We start from the raw sequence: 14,026 nt of genomic DNA on the forward strand, positions 1-14,026 counted from the left end.
AAAGCCCAAAGTTAGTAGAAGAAAAGAAATAATAAATACCGAAGCAAAAATAAATGAAATAGAAACCCCAGAGAAGAAAAGATCAATGAAACTGAGCTATTTTTTTAAAAGATAAACAAAATTGATAAACCTTTAGACAGACTCATCAAGAATATATGTGCAAACAATATGTCTGATAAGGACTTACTATCCAAAACATAAGACAAACTCACACAACTAAATACGAAAAAAAAAAATCGGATTAAAAAATGGGCACGGGAACTGAATAGGCATTTTTCCAAAGAATGCTTACAGATTGCCAACAGGCATATGAAAAGATGCTCAACATCACTAATCATCAGGGAAATGCAAGTAAAAACCACAATGAACAATCAACTCACACATGTCAGAATGGCTATCATCAAAAAGACAAGAAATAACACATGTTAGCAAGGGTGTAGGGAAAAGGGAATGCTAGTGCAACACTGGTGGGAATGTAAATTGATAGAGCCACTGTGGAAAACAGTATGGAAATTCCTCAAAATATTAAAAATAGGACATACACTCCATCAATTCCACTCCTGCGTATTTATCTGAAGAAAACAAAAACACTAATTTGAAAAGATATATGCACCCCAGTTCATACCAGCATTATTTTCAATAGCAAAAGCAATATAAGTGCCCATCAACAGATGAATGGATAAAAAAGATGTGGTATATATTTACAATGGAATATTATTCAACCATAAAAAGAATGAATTCTAGCCATTTGCAACAACATGTATAGACCTGGGAGGCATTATGCTTAGTAAAATTAGTCAGAGAAAGAAAAACACTGTATGATTTTACTTATATGTGGAATCTAAGAAACAAAACACACAAATACAACAAAACAAATTGACTCACAGATACAGAGAACAAACTAGTGGTTACTGGAGGGAAGAAGGGTCACGGGAGAGGTGAAATAGGTGAAGGGGATTAAGAGGTACAAACTACCAGTTATAAAATAAATAAGTCACAGAAATGTAGTGTACAGCACAGGGAACATAGTCAGTATTTTATAATAATGTTGTATGGTGTGTAATCTATAAAAATGTGGAATCACTATGGTGTATGCTTCAAACTAATAGAATATTAAGTCAACTATACTTTAATTAACTTTTAAAATCCAAATATGCTATTGAGAGTGAAAATGCAAGCCACAGAGCAGGTGAAAACATTTGTAATACATATCAATGACAAAGGACTTGAACACAAAATACCTAAAATATTGTACAAATTAATATAAAAATACAAAAACTCAATTTAAATATTGGAAGTATACACTTCACAAGAGAGGATACCCAAACAGGAAAGGGTGCTCATTACCATCAGTCATGGAGGAAATGCAAATTTAACCCACGATGGAATGCCATTACACGCCACAAGAAAGCTAAAGTTAGAAGGATTGACAATTGTCATTGTTAGTAAGGATGTGGAGAGACTGGAAGTAGTATATTCCTCTTGGAAGTGTAAGCTGGTTCAACCATTCTGGAGAACTATTTAGTAGTTTTTATTTAAACTAAACATATGCATACTCTGTGACACACAGATTCCACTCCTGTGTCTATTCTACTTCTGGATACATATCTGGTACATTGAAAGACAAGTTTAAGAATGTTTATAACAGCATTATTAACAATAGCCAAAAGTGAAAACAACTGAAATGCTCATCAATAGTAAAATGGACAAATGTATTAGAATGTTCATAAATGGAAATTTATAGAGCAAAGAAAAAAGTAAACTAGTTCTATACACTAAAGCAAGGATGAACTTCACAAACATAATATTGTTCAAAAGTTGCCAGACATGTAAGTTCAAAACAGAAAAATCTATGATATTTGAAATCAGATAGTTGGTTACCTCTGAGAGAATGGAGGACTACAGGTGAGGAGGGACTGGTATATATTACCAGGAGACACTGATAGTATTTTCTTTCTTCGTCTGTGGGGTGGTTCCAAGGGTGTATCCCCATGGAAATTAGTGAAATTTTATCAAGGTGTATAATTTCTGCACTTTGCTATAAATTACATGTCATTTAAAAAGTTCATTAAATTAAAATATGCAAATGAGATGTAAGTGAATTACCTAAAAACTAGAATATAAGATAAATTATGCCTAGCATAATTCAACCTCCCTTCAAGAGAAGTGGGAATTTATAAAGTAGCAAAAAAATATGCAGTGAGAATGAGACATCAACAGAATCATCGGTACTTGGGATCCTTCTACAAGAACTGATTCATGGGATCACCAGAGTAATGTGATACAAATCTGCTTATGGATTTTATTAGCCCTTATTGACCTCATGAAGCATGTTGGCATTGCTGGTAGGAATATCTCGATATCTTACTCAGGAGTAAGTTTTCACATAAATTGATATAATCTAATTCTTTCAATTTTACATATCATTGAAAATCCCTTTTTATTTTAAACCTTCCCCAATTCCCATCACTATCACAACTCACATCCATAATAAGTAGTGAGCAGTGTTATCAAGAAATGAGTATTTCTTTCCTTCAGGATTTTTTTCAGTCTTCTCTTTGGGTCTTGATTATAGTCTCATATACCTCCTTAGTAAACTGCCACTTGAAATCCTCCCAAGACAGGGGTACACCAACATCTTGGAAACTAAACGAGATTTTAGCAATATTAAATAAGACTACAGTAATGATTCAAGGAAGAAATCACCTTGTAATCTTTCCTGGAGAATATGGGAAAGTAAAAAAATTCTAATTCTATATAATGATTTTCCAATAATAAAATGTTCTAAGATAAAGATAGCAAATAAATGGTACTTATGATATTAACAATACTCCTTCAATATGTCACAACAATTCTCTCTCACCAAACATGGTAAACATCATTCGTTTACCAGGACCCTTTTTTCCTGCTGAGTCTAAATATAATATAACCTCAGAGTTCTTCTCAATACTATGATCCAGGCAGCGTATAGCAATTGTTGGCAAATGAATTTAAAGCTTGAATCCCGAACTGTAGGAAAATTTTAGGAAAATTTAAGATTTACTAAGTAGGGTAGCCATTCTTTAAAAAAAAAAAAAATAGGTTGTTATAGGAGAGACTTAACAATATGATAAAATGTCACTTCCAGCAAATCCAAGGAGAGATCAATGCAGACCAAACAGCCCACATCTCTTCCATTTGAGAATCTCCCTCTTAGAGCATATCCAAAAATGTACTCTAGTTTTTCTTGTTCATACTGCTGCTACTTTAGCATTGTTTGCTTGGGGTTTCAATACCCATAAACTAGTACAGCTGACTTTAGTTTAATAATTTAGATCAATAACACCTTTGTGCAACCCAATTATTCTGGTCTGCATAATGCAAAATATACGGTTTATTGTTTAGGTTTTTTTTTTAATCACTGTTATTTTGCTACATTACCACTTTAAAATAAGCATTCCAAGTTGAAAAGAACTTTCAAGAGATTTTATCACAAATGATGAAAGCTGAATATATGCCCCCAAATAAGCTGTTCTTTTACTATGGTGACACGCAATGTTCATGGCACCTGATGCAGAGTCAGAATCTAATCTATATTTCTGAACGAATAAACAGTGAAAGACAAATCATTAAGCATTTATCCAGTTAGGATAGTATTCATCAGTCTCTGTGAAATGAGCATAAGATATATCCATTTGGCCAGGTACTTCCTCATAAAAATATAACATAAAAAATATGCAATTACCCTTAAATTCATCTACACTTAATGTATGGAGAAATCTTTAAGATGTATTGGCGCCTAGAGAAAACCCTTGCTTTAGGAAAAGAAATAAAAAGTGCTCTAATTCCTTGTGCTAAATGATAGGTGGAATTCTGTGAAATTTGAATATTTTTATGACACTCATTCTAGAAATAACAAAAGCAGCTCAGTTTAACAAACTAATAAATATTTCTCAATGACCCTCTTTCTAGTTAAAATAGAATGGGAGTATTTTGCTTATAAGAATGTTGGTTCAAACTCCATTTAGATTTTCTTTAAATTCTCAGAAGGGTTCTCCTGCCATAGTCCAAATGACTTAGGTTAAATACTATGACTCACTGAGGGAACAATTCAGGAAAGACTATAAAAATGTGGTCTCCCTTAAAAGAGCATCTAGACCTGGCACTGTTAATAGAATCATCCTCAAGCAGGACGACTTCTCCTGTGCTCTGGGAACAACAGCCTTTCCCTCAAATTTTTAGGCCTCTAAGTTAGGTGCAACTTTCTCATCTCCTGTTCATTCTGACATCCAGCAGTATCCATTTGCCAATGGTATAATGACTCACCAAAATTTGCTTTACATTCAAATGTAAAATACATCTACTCAACATTCTACATCTATGTTTGCAGAAACTATGTAGTGCATACCCTCTCTGTGGAAATTACAAAGGAGCACACATTCCCACAAACAATTTATATTTTAGAGCCAGTTATGACAGGATGCCAAGTGAGGAGGCCAGACAAGGACTGAGAGGCAAAAGAGACTCCTATGACCTATGTCCACAGCTAAGGAAGGCTTAAGATAAAAAGTGGAACTTGCAGTGGGCTCTGATCAAGCATTCCTTGCTACTTATTCCTCAAAAAACTCCACGTGGGGGTTATTTATGTGACATAAAATGACCACAGAATCTCTGTGGTTTCTAAAAACAGTTATGCGTTTCTCGTTCATGACTTGTGTTCACTGTGGGTCTGCTTTATTTCAGCCCTGGGTTCACAGAGCAGTCTCCTTGCACTCAGGGTGATAAAGCAGCTTCTGTCTGAAGCACTGCCTGTCCTTATGGCAGAGATAACACTGAGTCATGCAATGGGTCTGAAACCTCTGCAAAGAAGTGACTAGTCACTTCCGTTCACATTTTATTAGCTAATGCCAGTCACATGGCATTGCCTACATTGAACATTGCAGGTCAATGTATAGGCCTCCTCTAGGGAGGGAGTTCACAGGCAGAAACACTGAAAATAGTGAAAAGTGCTTAAATATTCCACATTAAGTCCAAGTAATCTCCACTCTTAATGCACGAGGTAGAGCAAGGTCAGGAATTTAGTCAATTCTATTACATGGGTAATGGAAAAAAGGAGAAGTGATAGTTATTGGGCACCTCCCAGGCTAAGTGCTTTAAATAATTAGTCCATAGAATCATCTCAACACAGGGTGGAATGGCATCTGCAGCCTGATTTTACAGAGCAAAAAAAAAAAAAAAAAACAATGCTAATGAGTAATAATGTATGGTAAAGGCCATACATTACCAGACTGCAGGTGAATTTGACACTTTAAATCAGGTATACAGACAGCCATCCTTGCCATCAAAAATATTTATTCAGAACTCATCTGGGTATGATAGGAACTGTGTAGACATAACTCCCTTACGGTTGACAATCTTAGAATCACACTTTGTGCAAACATACTTTAAAAGACGACAGAATAAAACACAAATACAATACCTGAGTCAATGGGAAAATGTTTACACTCCATAAAACAAGTTAAACATTTATGAAATTTATGCAGAAAGAATAAGAATAGGAAAAACAGGAAAAAATTCATTTATGTTACCATCATGTTAAAGTTCTGTATCATTAGAGGACAAAGGTAGGTGGAATCTCTATGAAAACTCGTATGATCTCAATATTTTTACTAGCTCAACAAAAGGAAAAGGAGTGGCATTTATGTCCTCAACTTTCCTTGTGCTGAGAATCCTAAAATAACAAGGTGTCTTTATAATCATGTGCAGGTTGATCCCCCAAACGACTTGGTAATTAGTAATTAGACATGTATGTCTCTACTTTTACAGTAGAATGAATACATTTAAAAAAAAAAACACTACAGTGATTCTCCCTCAGTAATGCTAATCACAGACAAATATTTTCACTTTTACTCCCTCTAGTTTCTCCCATCTTCACCACTTTTCTGTACATAATTCAGTCCACTCTTCTAGGCCTCACTTATCCACACAATGCTACAACATTTCTGGAATCCTGTTTATTACTTATATGTTTTGACTATCACATCCACATGTTTAACCACAGCCTGAGTAGTCTTACTCTTTCAACTTCTAGAACAGTAGCTTTTAAACTTTAGTGTCGCAAGCATAACCCAAGGCACTTGTAAGAAGAAAAAATGAAAGAAAATTTCCTCTTGTGTCCTTCCCCATTCTAATGCAATATATTCAAAATAGAAAGGGGCCTAGGAATCAGCAGTTTAAATCAAGCCTCTACCCCCCACCCCCAGCCCAGGGAAATGTGATGACCCTCCTGGGCCACAAGAAGAAAGCTGTATACTGCCCCTCCACGTAGTGCCACATTTTTATGGATATTTCCAAAGATGTTCTATATCAAATTTTATTATCTCAGGCTAGAATTTATTTTCACTCCAAACTGTAGGAATGAATTACTGAAACCTCTTCTAAATTATACATTTTCAGGTTATTGTAACCCCTGAAGCTGTGAGAATGTGTATATTCAAGGTGAATTTTCAGACTCAAAAATGGAAAGAAAAGAAAAAGTTTCTGCCCTGCTGATTATGAAGAATATCAGCTGATGGAAAAGCAGTGAAAATACTCATGGAAATTCAGGACAACACCAAACAGTTTCAGATTGCAACTAAAAATTCTGATTTGGTCAATATATAGTACAAAAATTTGACATAATTTCTGCTTAGAAAAGTAAAAAAAAAAAAAAAAAACTGTTATAATGATCCCAATGTATATATTTTTTTTGAAACAAACAACAATTTGGCCTATTCCATTAACATCTGGGTAAGGGAACAAAGACCTTCCCAACCACAGCTCTCCATGCACTCTACCTCAAATCAAGTTTGGCCACCATTGACAGTCCCTTGAGCCTGCCCCAGTTCCATGTGCTTTCTTTCTTTCTCCCTTCCCGACTGTTCCCTTACTTCAGCATGTTCAAATCACAATTATCCTTTAAGACTCAGTTCCAATGCCACCAACCCCCTTATATCTTCTATATCCCTCCAGCCAGAAATAACCAATCCTTCCAATTTCCTCTGGTACTTTTTGTCTGCTCTGACATGATTACTCAGTCTTACCTTCAACCACAATTATTTCAATTCACAAATACCTTTTACCTATATAGCCAGAGACAAAGATTTATCTTTATATTACCTAGAATACCTAGTAGAGGCAAATGTTCCAGTGTTTATAAAAAATTAGATCAGTGAAGAAAGAAAGCATACTAAAATACCTCAATAATCAGTAGCTTCTCTAACTGGATATAAATGAGGCAAAGGAAAAAATATCCTTAAGAAAACATCTTAATAAAAATGAATAAATATTTGAACTGTTTTAAATCAAATTATCTCAAGCTCAACACTACTGACATTTTGGGGCAAATAATTCTTTGTTGTGGGGTGAAATCCTGTGCACTGTCAGATGTTAAGCAAGTGTCTTGACCTCTACTCACTAGATGCCAGTCACACCTCCTCCCTCAGTTGTGACTACCAAAACTATCTCCAGACACTGTCAAATGACCCCTGGGGGGACAAAATCATCCCTGATTGAGAACAATTACTTTAAAGTAAAACTGTTTTCTTGGACTATATTAGAAAAAGCCATATATTAACCTGCTAGCCAAAGAGAATGGAGAAAAAGGCCATGATACAATAGAAACACTCCAATGGGAAGGACAACATATGTGACATAGAAAATAACCCTTAAAGCGCAGCCCTGAAGTTATAGGGAGGATGGGAAAGATGACAGAAAACTTGAGATAAGCAACTGCATTGCTTCACAGTGGTGCAAAAAGGTGGATATCAAAACTCCATGCCTGAAAATCTTGTCCCCAAACAAGCTTTTGAAATATTTTCTTCAGTTGCCAGAATTTAGGAAGAAATAGGTGATCACTAGGATTAAACATGGGTCCGTTAAGATCAGATAGTACCATGCTGACCTCATTTCCTTTTATGATCATATAAATAAATTGGAAAATACTGAATTTATATTGTAAGAAATTTTATAAAATCTTTTAAAAGGTGTTGCAGCAGAAATTAAATGGCCATCCACTTAGGAGCCTATCTTCAAAATAAAGGAAGCATCAGATGAAATAAGAGACTTTCCATCTCCAAGACTGTATAACTGTAGGTACTGCACCATACTCAGGTTACGCTCTCTTTTCTCCTTGATGAACTCATGGGGAAGAGATCTTGGTAGAGCAGTCTGAGGATCACAGAGGAAGAGAAACCCACTCAGCAAAAACCCACAGCATAAGAAGCTGAAAACAAGGATGCAGATCCATCACTTGACTTTAAGTCAAGAAGACAAAAATAGCACCTGTTTAGTTCCTTATTTATCTGGCATATAATAGGTGCTCAATAATTATAACTAAAGGAATGAATGTCACAGGATCTAATTTAACTCTAATTGAGTCTAATGGTGCTCTCCTAGCAGATGAGTATGTACTAAATACTATTTATCCCTTCCATGCATGCTATAACCTCAGTGAAGGAAAGAAAGTAGGGCTGATTGGCTTCCTTCTTTGATGCAGGAGAGAGGAAGACTCAAGAACAGACATCCATAACTAATACAGTCTGTTAGCACTCGCTGAGGGTCATGCTTACGTGTCCTCACATTTTCAAGGCAGAGGAAGGGGGTGGGAAGCCTAGCATGACAATCAATACCAGAATTACAGCTCCATGATAAGAAATGCTGTCAACATGGTAATGACTTGTTTAAACATTTATTAAATCACTTCACAACAGATAGTAACACATGAAGTGTTATCCTCACATTTCACAGTGACATCACTTCTAAGCAGAAAAAATGCTAGCCAAACTGTTTTTAAAAATCTTCATCAAGATATTATGTAGTTTTGAGGGGCTTAATTATTCTTATTTGTTCACAAACAACTTTTTACAAACGAATTTGGCAACCAAATGCACGCATGGATGCATTATTATTGCTAAAAAAATAAATGTCTAAAATCAGGAAATTCAATATTGGAATATCCACAACACAACAATTTTCACCTTCTCTATGCATTTTTCAGCCCTCCTCTATTTCAGTTTGACTTTCTGTGATCATGGATTATAACAAAAGTTACTATTAATGACAGAATCACAATTTAGAATTTATAAAATTGTGTGAATTCAATGTTCAATCTTTTGTTTCTTTTTTCATCAGTTTAAAAACTCTCACTCCAAAGAAAATAACAAAGAAAAGGAAGGAATATTTTTTTAAAACACACTCTTATTGGTCATTTCTAAAATGCTACCCATTCTCCTAGTAAATATAGATATATAAAGATATATATACATACATATAAATACTTTTCACATAGAATATTGCTGGATTGGCCTAGTTACCTTTTCAGAATAGGTCAAAGAAAGTTATTGACAGTATAACATTTTTACGTCTATTTATTACCTGAACCATTTATTTTTGTATTAATTGGGATACAGGTTATGCTGTAGAAACAAAGAGGCCATAAAGTTCAATGGTTTAAGAAAGAAATCAAGATCTTTATAGGCAGTTCCAAGCTAGTGTGGTATCTCCACGAAGCTGGAGACCCAAACCCTTCCTTAATGTTGCTTTACCACTCATTAGAACATTGTCTGTCTGCAGCTGAAGAGGCCTCACCGCTATGTCCACTACATCCTCATTGCAGCATGGCAAAGTTGGGGGGTGGTGTGTAAAACAGAGCGTGCTTTCTTTAAAGGCACTACTTAAAAGTTGTTCAAATCACATCCCTTTCACCAGATCCTGGTCACATACCACTCTCAACTGCGAGACAGCCTTGATTTTGAGTGGTCATGTGCCCAGCTATAGTCTGGAGGTTCTATTACTAAAGAAAAAGGAGAAGTAGATATTGGGACATCTACAAGGCTTTGCTACACTTTGAACTATTTTTAGTATTTGAGCCAAGTTCAGTCTTACTGTTACTGTAAGATGCAGAAAATACTTTGACTTTCATTAGCCAGAACACCTGATTCCAAACATGATGGAGCAGCCCACTGCAGGGAGACACTGAATAGGCTTTTGTTTTAATTTCCTGATAGATCATTCTCAGAGTGGCACATCCTGATCTCAGATCCAAGAAGGTCTGACAGAACAAAGTCTGGGTGCCACCATTCATGCTGCAGAGAAATGAGAGCAAGCTACAAAAGGAGGCATGATTTTATGCTGGAGTTAATTCTGGAGAAGAGAATTTCCTTCCCCTTGCCTGACTGAGCATGAATCATACAGACTGAGAGCAAGGAAAGGGATATAAATGATTAAAAAACTCACCTCTTTCTCTGGATTCTGAGTGTGTGATAGCTGAAGCTCACATACCTCTTAGTGGCCAATGGGATGGCATCTACATGGTCTGATTCCAAGTTTGGGCCTTTTTCCATTGCACCAAAGTGCCTTCAACATGGCAAGCTGTATCAATAAAAAAACAATGAGAATGTTCGGGTTATTATATTAAAAATCCAAACAATTCAGTAGGGGGAGAAGTAAGAGTAAAAATCCAGTGAACCTGTCAAGATTTTTATTCACAACAAAGGCTTATACTTCTGTGCATAGAAGTTCCCTGAGGATAGGATTGTTGTACATTTTGTCTACTTCTATTCCCGTCACATAGTAGGTACTAAATAAATATTCATGAAATTAATGAACAGAATAGTCTTGTACAACCACCAGGCTCAACCTGAAGCTCAGACTCCGAAAACCCTGTTCTTATACTGGTTCTTGGAGCAGCTCTCCCTGGAAGCAGGGGCAGCAGTGTGCAAACGCCTCAATCATTGTACTGCCTCCCAGTCATCGCTCAGGAGCAAGGGTACAGCTGGGTCCCCTTTCCATATGAGCAGCATGGAGCAATCTAACCACAAACTTATGCAATCAGTTCAGAGTTTCTCTCCAGGGAACATTTTCCTCGTACTGTCTAAAGATGTTTTATTTTCCCTGTTGCCTTCTTTCTCCCATTTTTTTCCATTTCTCTTTAGAAATCATAATCAGCCTTTTTCATTTACAACACCCAGAGATTTAAAAAACAGAAAATCCCCTAGAAATAATGAGTAACTCAACACTGCGAAATTCTCTAGGTAATTCAGCAGTCCCCTGATCATGCATTATATCCTAACTACCCAACTGTAAAATTCCCAATTCACCAGAGAAGCTCATGATGAACCAGAAAAAGCCAGTTGTAAAAGTACTGTAGAGTTACCTCTCTTCAGGAAAGAAAATGAAAGAGGGGCAAAACAGAAAAAGACAAGCACTGTGCACTAATACTGCTGTTGTAATAATAATAACTCAATACTGTTGGCATTTTGCAGTTTACACAATCCCATGGTACACATAATTAAAACGAGGCTCAGTATTCTTAAGTGGGTTGTTTTATATTATGTAACTGATACATCTTGGAACGTACAGCGAGACTGAAGTCCTCTGAGTCTAAATGTTATGTTCTTGTCAATACATCATGCTACTTTCTAAAAGATTAACATGAATTCTGAAATCATAGAAGAATCTTACATCTTCTGGAAGGTCAGAGGATCCGCTGAATATAACAATGGTACTGTAGCCTGGTAATTTATCTTGATCACTTCAGACATGTGTTACAAGTAATTTATTAACAATAATAAGGTATTATAGTTTAGGAGTGGCTACTTTTTAACAACTTAGAGCAGATATACCTGTCACACACACACTTGTATCACAATATGCTTTTTTGGGTGGATACAGAATCTGTGCAGTAATGGCTCTCAGGCCAGCATATGCACAGAACCTTACTTTCACCGATGACAGTGGGCCTCGAAGGGGTGAGGAGAGCATTTTTGTATGTATCATGTGGGAATCTCTGGTTCAAAATAAGAAACCTGGAGCTACAAACTTTATTTTCATTCTGTTTTACTGACCGGAATGCAAATTTGTGCCACTCAATCATAAGTGGCAACAACAAAGATCTGGAGCTAGAAGAGATCTGGGGCCATTACTGGAAAAGAAACCAAAGATAATCCTCTTTGTATATAAACGCCAACATATTGCCTTTGGCAAGGTCCATTATTATGACTGAAGGAGTATGGAAAACTTGGAAACAATTCAAAGAACAGGGCTCACCTCCCATTAGCCAGAACAAATGTTATTTCTCTGAGGTTGTCTATGTCAACATTATGTAATTTTAATTGACTGTTCCTCCCCTCAGTGTTCTGTGTACACACTCACACTATAGTAGTTATTTCTACATAATTATTCATTGCATTTTTGTCTCTTCCCCAAATGTAAAAATTCCTCGAGGGCAGGAAATATTTTATTCATTGTTATACACCCATAATAGGTGTTCAAAAATGCCGATTTAATAAAAATGGTTGATTAGGATTGGAAAGTAGAACCTGTGTTCTTTTTTTTTGTTCTTTTTTAAAGCAGTGGGAATTTCTTAATCTGAGGAATGGTCACAATAAGACTATTTAATGAATGATTGGTAAGGCAGATACATACAGTGATTAAATTTTTGCTAGAAAGCACTGGTTCATATGAGGCTTCATAGGACTTCAAGTTTTACTCAGAATTTCAAGGAAAACCACTGGAGGATTTTACACAGAGGATTACTATGGCTAACATGTTGAAAATAATTTGTAGGGGGAACAAAGGCAAAAACAGGAAGACCAGGTAGGAGGAAGTTATAGCAATAATCCAGGCAAGAGATTATGTTGGCTTTAAGGATGGTAGTGGTGAAGGATATAAGGAGGGGGTCAAATTCTAGATTTTTACTGTAATGTATAAAGTAGTCAACAGGAACTCCATATAGATTGGTTTCCAAAAGCAATCAAAGATGAATGCAAAGTTTTTGGCTAAACTAATAAGAAGGATGGAATCCTTCAAGCCTTGAAACTAGATCACGTTCCTGATGGAAGGCGTATAGATAAAGAAGCAAAGAGGTATAATGTAGGAAATACCAAGCACCTTGATATTCAGAAGTGGCCAGAGAGGTATAACTAGAACCAAGAGAGAGTGCTGTTCTTGAAATCATGTGAAGTAATGATTTTTAAGAAGGAAAGAGGAGGAAGGTCTCAGTGACCCGTTTAAAAAAAAAATTCTGTCAAATGAGATGAGGATTTAGCAAAATGGCAAACACCGGTAAACTTAATAAGAGTTACATGTGATGGAGAGATGGGGTTAAAAGCCTATTGATATGCGAACAAAAGAGAATGGAAGGAGACGACCTAGACACAGTCGGTACCAACAACTCTTTTTTAAAAACTTTTAACTGAAATATTGTTGATTTACAGTGCTGTGCTAGTTTCAGGTGTATGGCAAAGTGATTCAGTTATACATATATATATTCTTTTTAGATTCTTTTTCATTATAGATTATTACAAGATACTGAATATAGTTCCCTGTGCTATACAGTAGGTGCTTATTGGTTATCTATCTTATATAGTGTGTCTATTTCAATCCTAAACTCCTAATTAATCTCTCCTCCTCCTTTCCCCTTTGGTAACCATAAGTTTGTTTTCTATGTCTGTGAGACTATTTCTGGCTTGTAAATAAGTTCATTTGTGTCATTTTTTTACATTCCACATATTAACCTATGTCATATGATATTTGTCTTTCTCTGACTTACTTCACTTAGTATGATATCTCTAGGCCCATCCATGTTGCTGCAAATGTCATTATTTTGTTCTTTTTTGTGGCTGAGTAATATTCCATTGTGTATATATACTACATCTTCTTTCTCCATTTATCTGTTGATGGACACTTAGGTTGCTTCCATGTCTTGGCTATTGTAAATAGTGCTGCTATGAACATTGGGGTGCAGGTATCTTTTCAAATTATAGTTTTCTCAGATCTATGCTCAGGAGTGGGATCACTGGATCATATGGTAACTCTATTTTTATTTTTTTAAGGAATGTCCATACTTTTCTCCACAGTAGCTGCACCAATTTACATTCCCACCAACAGTGTAGGAGGATTCTTTTTTCTCCACATCCTCTGCAGCATTTATCATTTGTAGCCTTTTTGATGATGGCCATTCTGACTGGTGTGAGGTGATACCTCATTGTAGTTTTGATTTGCATTT

At 35.8% G+C, this 14,026-nt stretch overlaps 1 long non-coding RNA gene across 2 annotated transcripts in view; it reads right to left on the reverse strand.

Moving 5' to 3' along the window:
- Positions 1-1,336: 1,336 nt before the first annotated feature.
- LOC307183536 overlaps positions 1,337-14,026 on the reverse strand; it is a 314,069-nt gene continuing 301,379 nt past the window's right edge. For both annotated transcript variants that reach the window (XR_013827519.1, XR_013827520.1), the window contains one exon: positions 1,337-10,389. This is a non-coding gene — a long non-coding RNA (uncharacterized lncRNA). The remainder of the gene's footprint in view (positions 10,390-14,026) is intronic.

The sequence above is a fragment of the Stenella coeruleoalba genome, assembly GCF_951394435.1.
Source record: "Stenella coeruleoalba genome assembly, chromosome: 3".
Taxonomy (NCBI): Eukaryota; Metazoa; Chordata; class Mammalia; order Artiodactyla; family Delphinidae; genus Stenella; species Stenella coeruleoalba.